The 19,385-nt window shown below is 39.4% G+C and overlaps 1 protein-coding gene across 1 annotated transcript in view; it reads right to left on the bottom strand.

The window, feature by feature from the left end:
- avpr2aa (arginine vasopressin receptor 2a, duplicate a) overlaps positions 1–11,825 on the bottom strand; it is a 34,399-nt gene extending 22,574 nt beyond the window's left edge. The window contains exons 1-2 of the mRNA XM_017694282.2: positions 11,484–11,825; positions 10,780–10,829 (exon numbers count right to left, since the gene is read on the bottom strand). The gene's annotated coding sequence lies outside the window, so the exon portion shown is untranslated. The remainder of the gene's footprint in view (positions 1–10,779; positions 10,830–11,483) is intronic.
- Positions 11,826–19,385: the final 7,560 nt, after the last annotated feature.

The raw sequence follows: 19,385 nt of genomic DNA, 5'->3' as shown, positions 1-19,385 counted from the left end.
AGTACAGTCATGCTCAGCCACAGAATCCCGCCTGGGGCTATAAATCAGGAAGCAAACCTGGGTGACAGTAACTCACACTCACACAATCCAGTACTCAGCCAACCTGCTCAATGTTTTTTTTTTAACTAAATAAAGTCCAGCTAAGCAGCACAAAGCATCATGGGAACCACAGCGGGCTCTGACGCCTGAATACCATCGGACACAACAGGCTATAAGGTCTATTTTTGTCAAATAAGCTGCAAAAAAGGCCTGTTTTGAAGTCACTGCTTTTGTAATGTCATGAAAACCAACAATTTACATATTAATATACATACAACAACTTATTCAGTAGTTATAAGGAGTCTGAACTGTTTTCCTTCTCTTTAATCTCACATAGCCAGAGGATAGTGGGCCACTGTTGGCCCGCTGATAGCAAGCCTTGTCGCCTATCCGCTTTTTACTCAGCGTTTTCTGGGGGCCCACTAGTAGTTGAGCAGAGTATTAGTCAAAATGGGACTTTGCTTTACTCATTTTCTTCTCGCTGTAAAAATGTACTTATTTTTGCTTTATTTCTTTCGTTATTCTTAAATTACTTTAGTAAATAACTTTAATTTCGCACAGTGCCAGCAACAAAATCATTTTATATTAGGCCTAGTCATTATTTCCTTCTTCTCCCAGCTGTTTGTAATGTTTGTCTTAGTTTATTTTCTAAAATAAAAGACTGTGCATTTAAAATCTGTTTGAAGAGAATAAAACTAGGATCTTGTGTTCAGGACGGTAATCTGGGAGGACTAGCAGTTGCGAACAGGGGTGTAGGGTGCTGATCTCATCAAACCAGCGGACCTATATATACTTGCTTTTTCTGTCGGAAGAAAAACCTTATATCTCCTTTTTTGTCATTTTGTACTTTTTTTTTTACAGAATTTGAAAACGCTGACCTTTACAAAATTTCATAATGAGCGGACCAACAGAAATGCTCCAGAATCTACGTAGTTCCATTTATTTCCATCAAAAACTTTTGCTTTTTTCTCTCTGCTGTACAGGAAAACTCAGACACATGAAAAATGTAGTATATGGTGTCTTTAAGGTGAGTTTATGTGGAAGCATCAGCGCTTCGCCCAGTCTGTGAAGTTCAAAATCCGAAGGAAACCTCAAGGACTTCGCGCCAGCCTGATCCAGAAGTCGGTTACGATTCAAAATTCAGCAGAACCTCGACGGTTTCAGGCTTTAGGAAACAGCTGCAGACGAGGAAAATTGTTTGGTTTAGTTTGGAAACATAGGAAGGAAAATACGTTGATATCCTGAAACATATTTAATCGAGTAGGTGACTCCATCTCTTGTTAGCCTCATTGTTGTGAAAGCCATGCTAAGGTTAGCCAATCCCTTAAGCCAGCAAGGGGAATTTTGCTAATGTTAGCCAGCTATCCTAACATTATGGTAAGAAGAGGTGGGTAAACATTAATGGTAATATCCTAACGTTACTTTTTTTTTCTTTAAGATGAGTGAAGGAGAGCGGTCGCCAAACCTAGCTGAAGGAGTAACTTAAGTCATTTCTACATCTTTAATAACTAACCCAGCTAGGTTAGCTAGTTAGCGTTAACTAACGGTGTTAACATTAAGCTAACTGTCTCGGTGGTGGCGTTTAATGCTTCAGCTGTGTGGAAGTACAAACGTAGGCTAGTTGTAACGTAATTGTTTACTAAGTTCAGGTTTATGCACTACTAAATATGAACTGGTTGCACCACACGACCTAGTTTTAACGTTAAGGTTAGTAGTAGTTAGTAGTTACTATAAATCCACACCTCCTTCCGAGCAGGTAAGTTTTGAGGTAACCATCAGAAATCACATAGAAAGCACAAAAAGACCAAAAACTAATTTTAAACGCGACACTTTGATTTTACTTACGGCTCTAATCATCAACCTGGTTTTACCTCTGAGCATGAAGCTAAACACCCACAGCTTCAGCTCAGGGAGACTGAGCTGCCCAAACGGCTAAACTGAGGCTGCCCTTGTGCTCAGCTATCCAGAAACCGTTGATTAAAAATCTGCATATTTGTATTTTTTGAGTATTAAAGTATAAACAGAATATGGCTGTAGATTATTAGCTTTATTCAGCTTAACTTTTACACATCGTTCACTTCTAAGCTGGATATCTTTTCTACGTGTAAAGTCAGCGCGTTTGCCGTCGCGTTTCCATGGCAGCGGGTTTACTGATTGGTTCTGAACATGTTATCATCCTGTTAAAGCGATGTACACATTAGTTAGTAGTTGCTAGTTGACATTTGAGGTGCTACAAAATTTAGGATAGTTTGAAACGAACTAGTGTTAACTAAAGATATAGTACTTTACGCCCAAACTTAAATATAAACTTGTCCTTATGATTAGTTTTCGGTCATAAATGTCACCCCAACTCATCCTAAGGAGGCTGGATGATGCTTCATAATTCTAGAGAACGAAGCTCCGTAACTGTCCAATCACGGTCCAACAGTTGAGGGCTTGGCGCTGGGAATAGTGCCACGTACGTCTGCTTCAGAGCATCCTATTCTAGTAGGAATGCTTTATTATTGATATTATACAAGCTGTTATGCAAGATGTTTTCTGATTGAAGTTCTGGAGCTCCCTTTTGCACTGGTCTTAGAAACATGTCTGATTAACTTTAAAAAGGGGCTGAAGACAGTTATATTCAGGCTCCATTGCTAGAGCTGTAAAACAGTGATAGTCAAATGCAGCTTTATCAAAATGGGTGTAGATTGCTGACCTAAGGCTACTTTTTATGTGTCAGTATATCGTGTTGTGGGTTTCATAAGCATAGAACAAATAAACAAGGTGTGTATTACTGCACTGATCAACAAACATGATCAAAACGATACATGTCATTTGCTTGTATATCATTCCAGTATTCCAAACAATTTCTTATGTTTTGAATTTTCACTTCTGAAAATGTGAAAATAAGTTAAGATGTTTAAATGACACACCTTGTGGCAGTCATGTCTTCATCTGCGCTGGAGGCATGCTTTCACTGACTACTTGACATTAGTTTTTTAGAAGGTGTAGCAGTGGCATTCACTGCATTGCGTGAATCTGTGTTTGATAGGTACTTTCATGTGTATTGTTATCTCATTAGATCCTAATTCTGGAAACAGATAGCAGCCACGTTTACATGCAGCCTAATAATCTGTTAATAATCCGACTAATAGCTCGATCGGAATAGAATACGTCCATGTAAACACTTCAATCAGAATAGTCTAGTCCGATTGAGGCCATTCGGAATACAGTTTCTATCCGATTGAACGAGGTGGGTAAACCTCTAAATAATCCGTTAAACAGTAGAATAATATCCGTGTAAACGCCTGAATCCGATTACACTCCAATCGGACCGTGTAAGTGCGTTCTGCGCATGCGCGTCGCGTCTTAGTGAAAGGTTTATAATGTTCAGCATGGCGCAGCAGAAGCTGGTCTGCAGAGGAGACGAGGTTTATACTCTGAGCTTTAAAAGACGGCGGTGGGACGGACGTCCAGCTAATGTGTCTCAGAACACGACGTCTTCCTCTCGCCGCTTCCTTTATAAGTACGTGAAGGATGTTTTTCTGAGTCTGACGTCAGTTTAAAGCCATTAAAACACAAGCGCGCCAACTGGAAACTCATCTCACGCTGACTGGACCTCACGTGAGGCTCGCTGTCATGGTAACGTTTACACTCAGCGCTGCTCCACGCATGCGCGTCATTTTACATCGGCTTACTTGTAGCGATCAGGTAAACAGATTTTCCGTCAGACCGTTGAATAGAGTGAGAATATAAACACCTCAGTCTGAATCTGTAATCCGATTGTATTAAATCGGATTGGCAAAAATCTCTGCATGTAAACACAGCCAATTAGAGCTTGGTTTGGCTGGTAGTGGGCAAGTATTCTCACCAGATCTGGTGATTTACCGCAGTTCAAATAAGTTATTGGATTTTTACTTTCAGATGTACAGCTTTTTCTGAGGTGTAATCGCTTCTAATTTATTCACTCGTTTAAAGTGAAAAATCATTTCTGTCTACAAAGGGATTTTGATGGAGGACAAATGGGTAGAGGAGAACGGGAGCCTCACAAAGACTTCAAAAGTGGAAAATGTCTTAAGACATTCATATCTGAATTATCCTCAAAATTAACTGTAAAACCACTTTCTTTTTATCTTGTAAGACTATAATGGATTCAGGTCTGTGTCTGTCATTCTGTGTGCGTGAGTAGGGGTGCCTGCTAGCATATTGTATGTGTGTGGCAGGGTGTGTGTGGCTCTATGGGTGTGTGCTTCTCTTTGTATTTCAGACATGTGAGAGATGTGCATGCTCTGTGTAATTATGTTGGCCCTTGTGATTATGCTGGGTGCCGCAGGTTGTGCTTAACCAGGCCCCTACACACCTGCCACACACTAATCGTCTCAAGGTCAAGACTGCCCAGGGCTTCAGGGGTCTCTTGAAGCTCCTTGACATCCTTTCTGTCAGATATTCATGAAATTCGTTTTGTTGCATAGTTCTATTTGTAGTCTTATTGCTAGCATCCCGGACCTTGCCAATAAATATTGAGTGTCCCCTGGCCCCTGGATCAGCTTATGCAGTTCTGGGGCACCGGGTGATAATTGCCCTTGCTTTGTCTTTTTCTGCCCTTCCTTTACTATTCTGTTGCTCAGCAGAAAACTTTGAGTTTGGCAGAAAATAGCCAATGATACAGCATAGGGATTTTACACTGCCAATGCATTAGGGGTGTGGAATAACCCATTCAGACATTTCCATTTATTGCACGCTCCAGGCTGCATCTTTAACAGGAAAGGCAACAAGTTTAGGCCTATTTCAAGGTTTTTAATTTGATGTCAACATCTGATGGGCATCCAAAAGTGTTGATACAGGGCCCTCAATTGTTTCAGAATGGGTTGTTTCTAAGAAACTGTTCAAGATTTCAAATGTCTAAAAATGCTGCTAAATCTAATATCCAGAATTAAAAAGAATGCCTCAACAGTGGCAGGTCCCCTCCTTCCTGCAAATTTCCAAATCCTATTGACTTTTGTTAATGCTTAGAAGTCCCGGGTTATTATTGTTGTTCTGCTATGTACTTGTTAAATAATTAGAAAATGATTTGTGTAGAATTGCATAATTAGTTACATAATTAGCAACATTATCAATTACATTTTTATTCTGTTTGTGTTCTGTGTTCTGGTTATTGGTTGTTTTGCAGGTCAGTCTAATGACCTCTTCTCGAAAATATCAAATGCAAAATGTCTCTTTGGAGGTATGGCACCAAGTTATTTGGATTTCCACTTGAATTTAATCTTTTAACTTCCTTCTGAGGATTGCTGCCAATTCAGTGTTCCACTTTCCTTGATACAGGCCTGTTTCTGCAGTCTCTTTCTTTACCTTAGAGTTTGGAATGATTCATGAAGGAATAAAACTTCTGTTTGACTCTGGAGATTACTCGTTCCCCTTTCTCTTGTACTTTGTCAGCCCTCCTGCCATCTCTCCTCCACATCTTTAAGAGCTATTTGTACATCCTCCTTTTCCAGAAAGTCTGATATTTATTAGATATGAGCTCACATCTTAAAGTACTGATTATAGCTAGATAAATATTTACCCACTGTATATATATATATATATATGTGTGTGTGTGTGTGTGTGTGTGTGTGTGGTAGGGGAAAAAATCCTTTCCTACATGCTGTATTTCATTTCATTCTTCGCCTGTCTTATGTACCTTTCACTTTTGTCTGTTTACTCTTTGTTTCTCATACACTGATAACTGATAAAGCACTGCAGGACGATATAATAAATTGTTCTTGATTCCTAGTAGAAACTCCTTGAACTCTATCATGTCCAGGTTTACATTTGGGAATGGTTGCATGAGTGTTTGTGTTGGGTGTAACTACTATAAGAATCACACTTAAAAGTACATTCTCTCCAAGCCTAGCCTGCAACACCCTTGCTGCCCTCTGTCTAAGGTATAACAGACCATACTATATTGGGCGGCATTTTCACTGAAGCCAGCAAACAGATTTTTTTTTCAAACAATAATGGACAGTGAAATGTTTATTAAAGAAACAGTTCAGCCATAGTTAATTTTACCTCATGCTCGAAATTTACTCAGTCAGCCAACATATAACTTGGAAAAAGTTCGCTTCTTTTGTCTGGCACCGGAGCTATGCGCCTAATCTGCATAACAAATAATGGCGTCGGCTTCCACCGATTAGCACTGTGCAGAGTACATGCCAGAAATCACCACAGTGTGTTAAGTTGGTAAGTAATCTTAAATAAACATGCTTATATGGTTTCTGATACTGTACGACATACTGTACTTATAAAAATGGACAGAAATATAGACAAACTTCAAGCTTTGTGATGGATGCCTTCAGCTGTGCAACATATTTCTATGAGTTATATGTCATAAGCCACATAAAGTGTATTTGAAATTACATACTCAGTGGCATATAGTTTGCATGGTGCTAATTGATGGTGATAAGCTTCCATTACTTGTAAACGTCTTTAGCCGTATAGCTCTTGTGCCAAACTAAACAAGCAAACTTCAGACACCAAACATGGCTCAGTTGATTAACTACATTTAGGGTAAGGGGGAAAACGTTTTGCATTTGATTTTTAGCTGAACTGTAACTATAAAATAGAACAAAAGTGTTTGACTAAATGTCTGCAGTAGCAGGCAACAGTCAGTAACTGATTATTCTGTTTTTCTGTTCAACTGTTGCTGCCTGTAGCCTACATGCCTGAATGACACTTTGCTGAAGAATTTCCAGCAAATGCTTATGCTCTAGCCTTCTTTTGTATGACTTGAGTCTATTTTTGACCGTTTATTTGCTCTTCATTATTGCCTTACACGCTTATCAATAAGTGCTCACACCTGGGCACACATGTGCACGCACATAGTGACTAATACCCAAACAAAAGCATAATGAAAATGTGTGCCAGCAACAAATCTCCTTTCATCTTCGAGCCATTTATAAGCTGTTGTGGCCCCTAGCTTCACAGTTAATGACAACAAAATGGGTGTCTAGATTTGCAATTAATAGCATGTTAATAACCAGGTTCATGAACATGAATAATGCAGAAAGAAGTGCAGTATGGAGTCCCTTTCTAACAAGAGTGGCCAGGAAAGGAATTTGTGACTCATATCTGAGCACAAGCCATGCTGTGAAGTGTTTGTATTTAACCAGATAGCTGCTTTATTTAAAAACTAATTAATTTCACCTTATTCACCAGCACATTAAATCGTCTTGCCTTATTCCACCCATTTGAACCAGATTTTGAAGCGAGTAAGACACCGATTGAGTCCTGAACGCAGATGGATTGCATCCACTCAGGAACATGTAGGGGCAGTCATGGGCTGGACGTTAAGGAACCAGCCGTGTGACCGGAAGGTCGCCGGTTCGATCACCAGAGCCGACAGCACGTGACTGAGGTGTCCTTGAGCAAGACACCTAACCCAACTGCTCCCTGGGCGCTGCGGATTGGGCTGCCCACCGCTCCGGGCAAGTGTGCTCACTGTCCCCTAGTGTGTGTGTGTGCTCACTAGAGTGTATGTGGTGTTTCACTTCACGGATGGGTTAAATGCGGAGGTGAAATTTCCCCGTTGTGGGACTAATAAGGGTCTCTTAATCTTAATGTGTTCATTCTCTTTTTGTGTTGTGTTCATTCTGTACTGTAGGTTCAGCATCTGGACTGCTTTACTGTGGCTCACACAGCACACCTTCATGTACTCTGTTTTAGAGAAGAAATGAAGAATGGCACCTAACAAATGTAAGTTTATTTATTTGTTAAACTTATTAATACAGATTTGGTACCACATACTGTTTCTTGTATAATCCTTAATTACTTAAGTAAATCTAGCTAAAATCAGTTAATGTGGATATGTCCTACAGACTGAAGAGTCCTTTGCCCAAAAAGCTTTCCAGCATGCTTAGAGCATTTGTTGGTTTCTTATAATTAACTCTTATTTTTCAAATTTATAAATATAATTCTCTTTGCAAATTGATCGTTTTGTGTCATAGTATTATTGTTAATTGTGAAGTTTCAATGCATTTTACATGCTTTCGTTGTTTTTATCATGACGGTGCTTTGTGTTCAGTTTTACCGGTTTAGCCGATCACCATGAATAGTAACAGAATGGCATTAAGTTATTAGAGTCCTAAAACTGAGTGATTCTAGTCCAATATAAGCCATTGACTCATTTTATACAGAAGAGTCCACTTAATATAATGGAGTTGTTATAATTGATGTCTGTATGTTGCACAAGTTAAGATAACTAATTCAAGATTAAGCGGAACTTGAAAAAGTAGAGTACTGCCAGCTCAGTGTAAACCATTTATAATGAATGGGCTGTTTGAGGTAACCTTATTTGCTGCTGAAGTGTGAATCACTGGATATTAGAATTTAACTATAACTCATGCTCAAATTTTAAAGCATGATCCTGTAACTTTCCCTAAGCTAATTTAAGGCTATGGTGTAGTTCAGTGGGAACAGGGTTGACAGGAAGGATCCAAAGTACTCAAAGCCAATTAACACTTTCAAATATAGAAACGGTTGTTGGTCTAGAGATATGGTTTGAATAATCCTGTTAATTTTGTAGAGCCTTTGCACTATTAATTGTGGCACCTGTCACAATTACTGCATGTCACACATTACTGATCGCAGCTGTTTTAGCTGACCACACTGATTTTCATGAGTAATGTTGAGGTAGATACACTAAGTAAAAGAAAGCAGTAAATATTGAGACATGTTTTACAACAACAAAAGATCTAAATTCTTACTGGTACTATCGTGTGTAGAGGGCAGTGTTGAGTAATATTGGTTTATTTGGGCTCGAGCTGTGTCGTCATCAGTTGAGAGCTACAGAGAATCAACAGTGGGGACAGTCACCCAGTTTGTCCACTTTAGCCAGTTTGTCCACTTTAGACTTGTGTCTTAATTCTTCCATACAGTGAGTTGCAATTATTTTGTATGGCTATTAATCATAAGCTAAATTCTCATTGTCATGAAAAGCATCAGGTGGGTGTTCTTTAAATTTAAAAAACAACTCACACTTGTACATCCCATACACAAAAATGAATCACTCCAAGAACCCCTGAACTTTTCTATTTTTAAGCTCAAGTTTCTGTTTGCCAGCCGCCAATTCACCTTCTGTCCGGTAATACTGAACTCTGACCTTTTTCTTAAACATGCATTGGAACAGGTAAACACATTATCCCACTTCCACCTGCTAAAGCAATCTATGGAACGCTGATTAGGCCAAGGCGTGACGAGGGGAGCTGTGATACGGCTGTTGGAGATGGCAGTTCTCCTTCCAGTCTGCTTGAGGCAGACTTTTGGGCTTTAATCAAACGGTCCATCTCTTTACCCTGCTGGAGGACTGCAAAGTTGACTGTTGCTAGGTTTTGCTCAACTTCAAGGATAATAGAGTTCGTTGTATTACAAAGCTGTATTAGTTCTCAAAGCATCAGGTAAAAAAATCCTCTTCAAAAACTTAGTTCAATTTAGAACTGCAGCTGAGTTACTTAGTACCCCCAGCATCTAGCAGCCAAGGAACAGCAGCTTTTTAGGAGCTGTACTTTTTTGGGAGGATCCTATTGGTCTAAATTAAAATGCTGAAATTCAAAAGTGAGAAGTATAAGTTACAGCAAAGAAGTCAAGGTTATTAGCCAACTGAACAGAATCAAGTAAAGCACAATCAGAAATTAGGAACTCAGTGTTTCTTTATTACTACAGGGGAACTGAGGAAAAGTAGATCATTGTCCTCACAGATATACAGATATACACAGGTATAAGTATTACCATTTGAAGGGAGTCTGAAAAGCAACGATCCATCAACATGTCATTTAAATACACGTGAATAAATAGTACTAGCACATTGGTTGGGTTTTATGTAAGTAAGCCAGCAATCAGTGACATACAAGGGACTAATATGACTGTTGATGTGAAACTTTCTACGTGTGGAATGGCACACTAATCTAGGTCAGCCTTTCATTAGTTTTTCGAGTAATTCAGCAGTACACATTCACTGAAAATGAACCCCATGGGCTCGCTTTTGGAACCCAAGAAAAGCTCCATTAGTTTGCATTGAAGTTCCTGTTATTACTGAATAATAAGCTTTAGTATGTAATAAGCCTGGAATGTTAAGGGGTTCACAGAATGTATTTTACAAAGTACTTTTACACAAACAAACAAACACACCCAATGTATGTAATTTAATTTATGATGATTATGTTTTAGCAAGATTGTCTTCATATTTCTACGCATCTTCATTGTTTGAACCATCATCTCTCCATAAATGTAACTTTACAGAGGAAGAGAAAAACATTCTTAACTTTAGTGTACCCTGGTGTAGCAGGATTGCATTGACATTTTGGATTCTTGTGACTTTTTTACAACAGTAGACAGCTGTCATTTTCAGATTATGGAGGTTTTGTTTCTATAGAGATGACATATTGACTTTAGGACAGGGCTGTCCAAAGTGTGGCAAACAGGATGTTTGATTTGGCCCACCATAAAGTTAGTCTAGCCCACCCCTAATATAATTTTATACTGCATATATCTGATTACATTCTTATTTTTCTTTTAAAATTGCATTTTAAGTAATAAAGTCAGTTGTTTTGTCTTTTTGGCCCTTGGCTCACTGCAGACATTTTACTTTGGCCTCCCAAGACAAGCAGAAAGTTTGAGAACCCATGCTTTAGATGAAAGTGCCTTAGCTGATCATCCAGTCCTAAATGCGTCTGACTTTGCAGGTATCTGTTTGTGTGTTTGATAAGTACACCCAGAGTCTCTCACCTGACTGTCAGTGCATGATCTTTACTCCAGCAGCGTTCTCCCGCAGTGTCCTTACAGCACACACACACAAAAACACAGCATTCAATGACTTCAGTGCGCTCAGTGCCCATTCAAAAGCTGTTTTTAAAAATTGCCTGCCATTAACTAATGTAACATGACTCTGACTTTCGTTTTCTTAAAAAGACACAGGATGCCCAAGCATATTGAATCATCTTAAATATGTAACATGATTCCATTATGGTTCTGGCCCTAGAACACTAGCCTATGGTAACCTGTAAACACACATTCTTTAGCTCATGTAAAGTCTCCAAGAAAGTTCTAAACATTTCCAAAACTACCTTAATGCATACACCTCCTGATAAGATGATAACTTTGTATTAATCCCACTTTAAACTCTTTGAGCTCCTTTGTAAATTCCTCATTCTATAGCTTTTTATCCCGTATTCTGAAAAGGTAAAACACTGAATTTACTCGTTTTTCAGTTTTGTTTACTTTTGGCGTATTCTGATGTTATATCTTATATTCATGTGAAAAATGTAATACACAGTCATTTTGGGTTAGCATTAAGTTAAATTGAGGAATGTATTATTATACATACTATAAATATATGCAGTCTATAGATTGTACTGTCTAAGGCAGCATCTGTAACAAGTATAGTCTAAATTCTGTTAGTGATTCTGTAGGCATAAAAGCAATGAACTTACTGTGTGTCCAGTCCCAGTTTGTTGGTTGTCAAATCCACACACTTTCAGCAACCTTCAATCAAGTTATCGCCCTCTGTCCCTCTACCTGGTCAGCCTTGCGGGGTATTACACGATTTCCACAGAGCTGATGAATAGCAGTGTGTTATTTCACCAGCCTTTGTGAGCATGTGTGAACCTGATGAGCCTTAGTGTGAGGTTTTGACTCCAGGTTAAGGGGGCAGGATCTCCATGACCTCAAACAAGTTGTCCCAGATGCAGTCAAGTAAGATATCCTCAGAAGTGTGTCAGCGTTCCACAGAAATGTGTCAGCATTCCTCAGAAGTGTGTGTTTAAGCCTTCATTTCCCAGCTTGAATGGGGACGGGTGTGCTTATAATGCTGAATTTGAGCTCAGATTGCTCTCTCCCTCTCTCTCACTCTCTCCTACTCTGCTCCCCTCCCCCTGCCGTACTCTGGGAGGAGTCGGAGGAGCAAGTACAGAGAGAGGTGCTCCTCCACAAACCTCTACAGTGTGACACATACATAAAGATGGAAGCAATATGGTCAAAAAAAAGGTCAAATATGCACTCTGACACACCCTGTTACACTCGTTGCATTGTTCACATGCTGAGAGAAGGTGATCTGGGTCAATATTTACATCCTCGAATACAATAACCCTCAAAGATTTGGTGCTCTTGAGTCTTTGTTTGCATGCTAGCGCACTGTCTGTTGAAGAGTTTTTGTTTTTACACACTTTTGTAACCCAAGAAAAGCTCCATTAGTTTGCACTGAAGTTCCTGTCATTACTGAATAATAAGCTTTAGTATATAATAAGCCTGGAATGTTAAGGGGTTCACAGAATGTATTTTATGAAGTACTTTTACACAAACAAACACAACCAGTGTATGTAATTTGAATTATGATGATTATGTTTTAGCAAGATATTCTTCCATATTTCTACCTATCTTCATTGTTTTAACCATAATTCTCTCCATAATAGTAACTTTACAGAAGAAGGAAAAACATTCTTAACTTTAATATACCCTGATGAATTAATTTTGGATCATTTCTGTTGGTCCCGTCATTTTGACTTTTTTACGCAGTAGACAGCTGTCATTTTCAATTTCTGGAAAAAAATAAATAATTATACAAGGTTTTGTTTCAATAGTCATGAGCTTTTGGACTGAATAAATGAAAGACTATGTCAGTATATGTCTATGTGAGCTGCCCATTCAAGCTAGGAACACTTAGCTTTTCAAAATCATTTTAATACTTTGCAATAACTTACTGCAGTAACATTTGTCCCCAGGGGTGGATAGTAACTAGTTGCACTTACTCAGTTACTTCTACTTAAGTAAAACTTTGATATACTCTACTCATAAAAAGTTAGGGATATTTGGCTTTTGGATGAAATTTATGGAAAACGTAAAAAGTTCAGGCTACAGTGATATTATATCATGAAAGTAGGGCATTTAAGTAGAAGCATGCAATGGTGATTTCCTCATCTCAAACAATTTAAGGAAACAAAAGCCAACAACATTGGTGGGTACACCCCAACAAAAAATGTCAATGTCTCAATAACTTGTCATGTGCCCTTGAGTATCCATTACAGCTTGACGACGACATCTCATGCTGTTCACAAGTAGACTTATTGCCTGCTGAGGCATGGCGTACACTCTTCTTGAAGGGCGGCGCTCAGGTCATTGAGTTTCTGGGGTACAGAGTTACGGGCCTCTACACGGCAGCGGATCCCATAGGTTTTTTATGAGATTCAGGTCTGGAGAAAGTGCAGGCCACTCCATTTGAGGTACCCCAGTCTCCAGCAGCCATTCCCTAATGATGCGACCTCCATGAGCTGGAGCGTTGTCGTCCATGAAGATAAAATTAGGCCTGTGTTGTTCATGCAGAGGCACAATGACTGGATTAATGATGTTATTCAGTATTATGGGCTTGTCACTGTACCATTCACAAAGTGTAGGGCAGTTCTGTATTGACTAGACACACCTGCCCACAGTGTAACACCACCACCACCACCTTGCTGTTAAGCTCCTTGTTAGAGAACAGCACGTTGTGCAAGAAGTACTGAAACATTGAACAGTTGGACATGTGCATTCAAAAGTTTAGAGGTCACATTAAGTTCACCTGTAAAGGTTAGAGTGCATTTTAGGTTCATCCTGAAATTTCACCCGAAAGCCAAATATCCCTAACTTTTTGTGAGTAGTGTATTTGTACTGTTCTGAGTATATTCAGTTAATTGTATATGAGTAATGTTCTGATACATTTTATACTTTTAGGCTTTGCTTGCCCCTGATTGTTACTATTGAAACAAACTCCATGTCTCTGAAGTTGAAACTTTACAAGAGAAAGAAAAAAAAAATAATGCATGTCAAAATAATGAGATTTTCAAATTGTAAAATGTAATAGTTTTATAAGATGCAACGGTATGAAAGTTCTGTCATTTAAAGGTTTATTATTATTATTATTATTATTAGGAAAATGTTATCACACTTAAATGCTTGTGACAGTTTTTCTAGCCTGTAAATGAATGTCAGTACTCATGCATTTGATCACCTTGTTATGATATCAGCACTGTAATGATTTCACAGAATTGAGATGCTTGCGGATAAAAGAATACAAGCAGGCTTTAATGTTGAAGTCAAAATACAAAGTCGTCGTCCAAAACATGGAAAAAAGGTCAAAGCACAAAAAACAGAGATCCAGGACAAACAATCCAAAGGGCAAATCAAAAACCAGAGTCAGAGAAACAGGAATACAAGTCATCCACGGTAATCAATACAGTATAAAGAAAACAAAAAAAAAGAGTCCGGGCTGGCTGGGGACGAGGCCGGCCAGGTCGACCACCACTAACTCCACCTGAACGCCGAACAGAGCTGCCGCTTTCACATGCACGCCTCATATGAGCAGGGAGAGAGCTAGAGACCCCCTTACGTGGGTGCCGTCGGGGATGAGGAGCAGGTCTTTCTGGGTGCTGACTATAAAAGTCAGCAGCAAGACCTGGGTCCAGGATGTCTTTCACTGATACCCAACTCTGCTTCTCCGGTCCGTATCCCTCCCAGTCCACAAGATACTGGAGTTAGCCCCCATGCCTCCTGGTGTCCAACAGCCTTCGGACAGCGTAGACTGGTGCCCCATCTATCTCCTCAGGCAGAGGTGGTGCACCACCCAGCATAGCCTCATCCAATGGCCTTGCAACAAGGGGTTAGAAGAGATGCATGGAAAGAATGTGATGAAAACATGCCTCTGCTGTCTGAAATGCAGTGGGCAATGCAGAAAAGGGAAGAAATCTGACCCCCTAGAGAAGCGTTCTATTACCGTTAAGATGGTGGAGTAGCCTTGGGGATCGGGTAAGTCTGGGACAGAATCCACTGCTAAATGGGACCAGGGTCTGCTAGGGATGGATCTATCTCCCAGTGTACAGTACTTATATGTACTTCAGGTGGAAGTATTGTACCTTGTCTACTGAGGTTCTAGTGGTGTCTGTGTGATGTATTCTCCAAAACACTTTTCAGTATGTGCTTTTAACAACAGTGTGGAAAAGAAGACTGCCAAATCCTTATTTTGGCAAAACCTCCTTATAACAAGAGAAGCACTTTGATGATCATGAAGTTGAGCCTTATGAAATATACCCATCGTAGTACTGAAGAGTTGTTTTATGTTAGCCAAGCCCTTGCACTGTACTGTGTGTTCCCTCTATTGGTTTGCACATGCCTTGCTTACTGATCTCTCAAATTAGATTCTGTGCCTGACTTGAATGGGAACACTTTTGTAAAGTCAAGCTGGTCACTTTCAGGTCTGGATGATCCATGTGTGTGCTGGGGGGGAGGAACGGGGGGTGACAAGAAATACAGATTTGACTTGTGTCCTTGCCTCAGGCTGCAACAAAAGCATTAATGGTGTGTTGTGTAGGACAAGCATAAACATCGTTGCACGCAGACTGTGACCCCTGCTGACCCTGCTGCGTAATGTTTCTTCAAGATTACACTAAAATATCCAGTCCTGTGCAGAAGTCACCTGAGATAATTATATAAACCTATTTATTTGTGCAGTAAGCCTTTGTTTGACCAAAGTTAAAGTTGTAGCTTTACTGTCCAAACTTCCCCTCGAGACAGCCTATTTGTCGTTACTAATGATTTGTTGTTTGTAAATGTGTTGCCTCTTTTAGGTGTACATTGGGAGCCAATACATGTATCTGAGTAGAGCCATTCTTATGTTTATTTTCATTTTCTTTTCTTTTTTTGATAAAAGGCTGTGGTGCTATGGTGCCTCAGTATTGCGCAGTTTATTAATCACATGCATTGCATTCAGTGATACTTAATAACAACATCTGACAAGTTTGGTAGAAAATTGACGTACAACCAAATCTTTCACGAATGATAGACAGTAGTTTAACTCTAGTTTACATTAGTTTATCTGTGTTCAGCATGCCCAAGGGTCCAAATACAGAGCTGCGTGTTATTATAATATACATTGTGCAATGTGTGGAAGGAACTGTAATACAGCCCTGTTTCCAAAAAAAATTGGAGCAGTGTGCAAAATTTAAATAAAACCAGAATGCAATGATATGCGACTCATTTAAACCTTATATTGAATTGAAAATAGTACAAAGACAAAATATCAGATGTTGAAAAAAAAAGAATTTTTTTGTTTTTTGCCAAACGTAGGCGCATTTTGAATTTGATGTCAGTAACATATTTTAAACGAATTGGTACAGGGGCATGTTTACCACTGTGTTGCATTACCTCATCTTTTACCAACACTCTGTAGTTTTAAAAGTAAAATTTTCCCATTCTTGCTTGATGTAGAATTTCAGCTGCTTAACAGTTTGGGTCTCTTTTTTTGTATTTTTCATTTCATAATGTGCAAATGTTTTTCAGTGAGTGACAGATCTGGATATGTTGGATATGTTGAACTAACACACACACATGTATGTTCAGCAATAATGTTGTCTTAACAGACCCTTATTAGTCCCACAACGGGGAAATTTCACCTCCGCATTTAACCCATCCGTGAAGTGAAACACCACATACACTCTAGTGAGCACACACACACTAGGGGGCAGTTAGCACACTTGCCCGGAGCGGCAGGTAGCCCAGTCTGCAGTGCCCCGGGAGCAGTTGGTGCTTGCTCAAGGACACCTCAGTCATGTGTTGTTGGCTCTGGGGATCGAACCGGCGACCTTCCGGTCACGAGGCTGATTCCCTAACCTCCAGCCCATGACTGCCTTAATCTCTTACCTTGCACATACCTTGTGCACTAATGTACCCCTATGCCATCATGGATGCTGGCTTTTAAACTGTGTGCCGATAATCTTCTGAAAGATTCAGCCTTTCTGGGATGCTTTTCATACCAGGTCATGTTACTGGCCTGTTGCCAATTAACCTAATTAATTGTGAGTTGTTCCACCATGATGTTTCTTTTTTTTTAGCATTGCACAGCTTTACCAGTCATTTGTTGCCCTGTCCCAACTTTTTTTAAATGTGTTGCTTGTATCAAATTAAAAATGGGCGTTTTTTTTGTTGTTGTTTTTAAAAAAAAAAAAAATTAATTTCTCAGTTTTAATGTTTAATATATTGTGTTTGTAGTATTTTCACATGTGTACATACTTGCATTCTATTTTTATTTACATTTTACACAGAATCCCAAGTTTTTGGAAACAGGGTTGCCGTATGTAGTATCCAGTGCCTGACTGAACTAATCAGTCCTTCATTACATCAGCTGTGCTTATGGTACAATGAAAGAAATATATGAAATGGCTAGGTTGCATTAAGGTAAAGAGGGACCTGTGTTTTTCACAACATTCCAATACCCTTTTCAACAAGAAGTTCTTGTAATTTTTCACTGTGTTTATTTGTATTTATTCTTGTGAAATATTTTACAAGCAAAACACTCACTACAAAGATTAATCATTTTATACTTTTCTAGACGGCCTTTAGACTTTTGCACAGTACTATACAAGCACCTACTGTGTTTCTCCATGCACAAACATCCCCAGGGCAGAATGTATAGTATTTACCTTTATTCATATAAGTCACATGCCCTTGCAGTCCAGTCATTTACTGTAATCAGTAGATTTATTGAAAGCAAGCGCTCCATGGTCCCTCAGGATGGGAAAGGGGGGCCCTGACAAGAGCAGCTCAAGCTGGTTTCTATGGTGATGGTGAGCCGGCTGGAGCTGCTCCCACGTGCCCAGGCATGTTTCCAGCTGTTTCTGTCAATGGCCAGAAATAAAACTGACAGCTGTTTTCCTCAGAGAGAGAGTTTCCCTGGCAGCCCTTTCGTCGCCCTGTCTTTGCTGGCCCTCCTGCTAATTGAAGCATTGATAGACCTATAACACACTTGCAATAAGCTCTTACCAATCCATCACAAGGTCACGCATAAAAGTGGCTAAGGCCGTCAGAGTAGATGGATATACTGCAGACTTAGTCTTACAACTGGAGTCTATTCTGTCTCAAATCACAGCAGTTTTAGTGACTCAAATCCCAGTGAGCCACACAGAGTAAGGCCATGCTGAAGGTCAAGAAATTAAAAAAAAAGTGTTATAAATATAGAGCAGTGGACATTATTGACTTTCAAACAGATGTTCTTCTCAGAGGGATGGAATGGAGGAATAGCCTGGACATACTTGCGACCATTAAAATGTTTGGAATCAATCTTTTCAATCGTTTCAGTAAAAATGACTGAGAATGCTAAGTATCATCTAGGGGGATTTTATGAGAAAATATCTAGAAAGCCTCATATTTCAAAAAGTGTGATCAAATATCAAGGCACATATCCTGAAAATAAAAGAGATGGTAAAATATATCTTTGATCACTTCCCAAATACTTGAAATGTTGTTTGCATTATTATTAAGTTACTATTGCACATAAAATTACATATAATGTTAATATGACTAGTGGTTCAGAACTTTAATTGGTAGTGTATGCTCAAATTACGTGTTTGGCCTGCCTAAATTAAACGACAGTTTGGAGCTAATGTAATATCAAGGGCTTAACTGAATGACAATTCCATGAAGATGAGTTGCAGGCAGACTTTGGCTGCTCTCAGGGCCAAACAGCTTGACTCTGTCTGGAGCACCTAGTTCTTGAACAAGTTCTTCCAGCTGAAAAAAAAGCCAGTGGCTGTCAGGCAACTGGTGAATAGCCAGCAGAGATGAACTATGCCAGGCTTTTACAAGTTGAATGTATAGAGACACTGCAAAGCCCAGAGGCTGCACAATGTGAGGTCTCACATGTGAGAAAGGCTTCTAAAACCTGCTTCTTTAAACCAGTTGGCAGGTGAATATTCATCACAGAAATTAATAGAGGCTTAAGGTCCATTACAACATGTGCAAACAAAGCATTGAGAATGACTGATTGCCTCACTGCCAATAATTGCAGTTCTCCAAAACCCACGGCTGAGGAGCCATAAATTGGCCATAGAGCACAATGTATAGTAGAGGAAGGTAAAGGATTCATTCTGCTGTTGGATTTGTCCATTCTGGGCTGATTTTCTGTTTCACAGTTGACCACCAAAACTCTCAGAAACAGTTTCTGGTACAACCCCAACTCCAATGAAGTTGGGACGTTATGTAAAACATAAATAAAAACAGAATACGATGATTTGCAAATCCTTTTCAACTTATATTGAATTGAATACAGTACAAAGACCAGATATTTAATGTTCAATCGGATAAACTTTATTGTTTAGCAAATATTCACTCATTTTGAATTTGATGCCTGCAACATGTTCCAAAGAAGTTGGGACAGGGGCAACAAAAGATTGGGAAAGTTGAGGAATGCTCAAAAAACACCTGTTTGGAACATTCCACAGGTGAACAGGTTCATTGGAAACAGGTGAGTGTCATGATTGGGTATAAAGGGAGCATCCCTGAAAGGCTCAGTCCTTCACAAGCAAGGATGAGGC

The sequence above is a fragment of the Pygocentrus nattereri genome, chromosome 9 (genome assembly GCF_015220715.1).
Source record: "Pygocentrus nattereri isolate fPygNat1 chromosome 9, fPygNat1.pri, whole genome shotgun sequence".
NCBI classification, from domain to species: Eukaryota; Metazoa; Chordata; class Actinopteri; order Characiformes; family Serrasalmidae; genus Pygocentrus; species Pygocentrus nattereri.
The sequence above is the reverse complement of the archived record's forward strand: the minus strand, read 5'-3'. Positions and strand labels throughout refer to the sequence as shown.